The sequence below is a fragment of the Muntiacus reevesi genome, chromosome 6 (assembly GCF_963930625.1).
Source record: "Muntiacus reevesi chromosome 6, mMunRee1.1, whole genome shotgun sequence".
NCBI lineage: Eukaryota > Metazoa > Chordata > Mammalia > Artiodactyla > Cervidae > Muntiacus > Muntiacus reevesi.
This window is the reverse complement of record NC_089254.1, coordinates 101134353-101137388: the sequence shown is the minus strand read 5'-3', so window position 1 is coordinate 101137388 and position 3036 is coordinate 101134353. Positions and strand designations below refer to the sequence as shown.

Sequence of the window (3036 nt, the reverse complement as noted above, 5' to 3'; positions counted from 1 at the left end):
TAGAACTAGAAACCAGACTTCCTGACTCCAGACATTATATTCTTTCCAGTATACCACACTTCCTGTAAAGTCTGCCTAGATGCTTAATATCAGCCTTCCACCACTCAAAACCCAGTCATAAAAATTTCCAGGCCTCCTTGTCCTGCCCTGCCCTTCCTCTCCTGGACTTTATACCCACATCAGCAGCTGTTGTGCCTCATCATCTGAATGACCACGGGCAGCTCAGTGAGCCCAGTTCTGACCTCAGCATCCTTTCCAGCCCACTAGCTCTCTCTGTGTCTCTCTCTGTGTACACCTCCATTTCTGTCAATGGTTGCAAATTTTGTCTGCCTTGGAAAGCAGAATAGCTCTTGACTTATCCCTCACCCTCACCAGTCTCTTTGGGTATCTATTGAAAATGAAGGTTCATTCTTTATGTTATCTCCTATAGGTGAACTTTCTCTTTCTATTCGCACACCACTGCTCAAATCCAGGCCCTCAGGACTTCACCTTTCAGCGATTACTATAACCTTCTCCTTGTTTCCGTTTTCTTCCTTTTCACTCCATCTTAAAACCACACCAGAGTAATCCTGGTAACATGTCATTTTGTCTCCTAAAAAAACTTTTTGTAACTCTCCATTCCTTAACTTGATGCTTCCCAAACCATGTGTTCAGAAATACATGCTCTTTGGATGTTAATAATATATGCTTTATTTATTAAAAGTAAAGAAAGAAATCTACCTGTTCTATCATCTCTTCTCCATTTACATGCATATTACCTAAAAACCTGAATATGTGATCAAGACTGGAAACTATTTTTTAATCAGCATTTTAAAATACGCTTTTGAAAAGAACACTTTTTTCGATGGAAACTTAGGAACATCTGCTCGGCACTAATGCTCCACAAAACACAGTTTATGACATCCACCACCTTACCTCCAGGTCTTTTTCTGAACTTACCTTCCATTAGTATCCTATACGAATCCCTCCTGGCCTTTAAATTGGCTCCTGACCAAGCAAGATCAAATCCCACCTTTGAGTTCAACACTGCCTTTCTCTAACTTCCTTAAGCCTGTTGAGTGCTCAGCTCTCATGTCTCAGATTGTCTACATGACCCTGGATTTATACAATTTATTCTCCTTAATAAAGATGATTCAAACATAGCATGAAATGTGACTTTTTTGGAGGGATTCCTATTGTAAGTAAATTCACGCATTAAAAATATATCCTTTATTAAATGACATACATTGATGTAATGATTTATGTAGTTGGCTCATTATAACTACTGAACACTCTTATGTTTTGTACTGCTTATTGGAGGCACTGTATGCAGTACTATATTTTTAGTTATGTCTTGTATTCTTTCATGCTCCTGCGAGTTTGGCTCATTTATCTCCAACACTTATTTATCTCCCAGAGTTAGTTGCTTTATAACTTAGGCTGATTATAAGTGATTCTAAGGTTGCCTACAAGACTAGCTCAGAGACTTTTAAGTAACAAGGTTTCTTTTTTTACCCCAAATACAAATTTCAAGACCAAGTTGATTGCTTAAGAAATAAATTGTTGATGTTCAGTCACTCAATCGTGTCCGACTCTCTGTGATCCCATGGACTGCAGCATGGCAGGCTTCCCTGTCCTTCACTATCTCCCAGAGTTTGCTCAAACTCATGTCCATTGAGTTGGAACTTGCTTTAATTTAAGGAGTAGATTCTAGTTTTTAGTGGGACCTTGTAAGCCACGAAATTTAAAGGAGAGAGAAGATACTACTTTTAGAGTCCTTATTACATCCACCGGCAGAACTCACCAGGTTTTGGGGCTTCCCTGGTGGCTCAGTGGTAAGGAATCTGCCTGCAATGCATGAGACGCGGGTTCAATCCCTGGAGCACAAAAAATGTCCTGGAGAAGGATATGGCAACCCACTCCATGGCGAGATCTTGCCACTCTTGCCTGGGAGATCCCAAGGAGAGAGGAGCCTGGCGGGTAGCAGTTCACGGTGTCACAAAAAGTCAGACCTGACTTAGCAACTAAACCACCACTGGGCTTTTAGGCTACACTCATTTTTAAGACTCACCTGAGCTTTGCGCAGTGGCAGTATCGTAGCCAATGAGGTTTATCTGAGGCGCGATTATTGCTAATTGAAAACTTTTCCCAATACCCCGCCGTGACGACTTGAAATATAGTCGGCATTGGCAATTTTTGACAGTCTCTAGGGAGACTGAATAAGGCGGTTAAAAAAAAAAAAAAAAAAAAAAAGACTCACCTGGTACTGAAATATCGTAAGTGAAGAAACTACACGAATAGCTACAGAAGCAGAAAATACACCAGTGTGTGCAGGTGCTTAGATACAAAATAAAGCAGCACACTAAATTATTTATGGGTGAAATAATAGGATGTTCTGGATTCGCTTTAAAACAAATATCCAAAGATTGTGGGGCAAAGACAGATTCAACTGAAATGGCAAAATGCTGATAACTGCTGAACTGGATAATGAATACATAAAGGATCTATGAGAAGGATCTAATAGAGTAGAATACTACTCTATTTTTACTAAAGAGGAAGGATGGTGACGGTCCATGTACCTTGCTTACTGTATGTCTGCCAGGTTCCACTCTTTCCACTGCCAATTATCAGACCAACACAGGTCTTCACCTTGCTCTCACAATCCCTCAGCCTGCTGCTTCATGCTATCCTTACCCCAGGTCTCTGAGCAAGGCCAATGCAGGATTAATTTCACCCGGAGGAGGTAAGTAAGAGGTGCCAAGGCTCCTTTTCTTTATTCCTCTTTTTTCCCCTGCTCTCCATCTGTTCTTCTCCCCATCAACCAACCCACTTCCCTGTCACCTACCCAGCTACTACATGCATCCTTCTGCCCTTCCTTGCTCCAGCTCCATCAGTTTTCATAAACCCTTTGACCAATCATGCCCAAACATTCATAAATATTTCACCTACAGCTTTAGCTATCTCAGCTATCAATTGATGCCAGGAATACGAACCTTGCGGCTTTCTCTGCCTCCTTGAGTCCTCTTGGCTTCCCTCCGACAAGGTGAATAATGACTC

General features: G+C 41.3%; 1 non-coding gene across 1 annotated transcript; it reads left to right on the top strand.

Moving 5' to 3' along the window:
• Positions 1-2053: 2053 nt before the first annotated feature.
• On the top strand, positions 2054-2194 carry LOC136171333 (U4 spliceosomal RNA). Its single transcript, XR_010663861.1, has one exon. It is a non-coding gene; the product is annotated as a U4 spliceosomal RNA (small nuclear RNA).
• Positions 2195-3036: the final 842 nt, after the last annotated feature.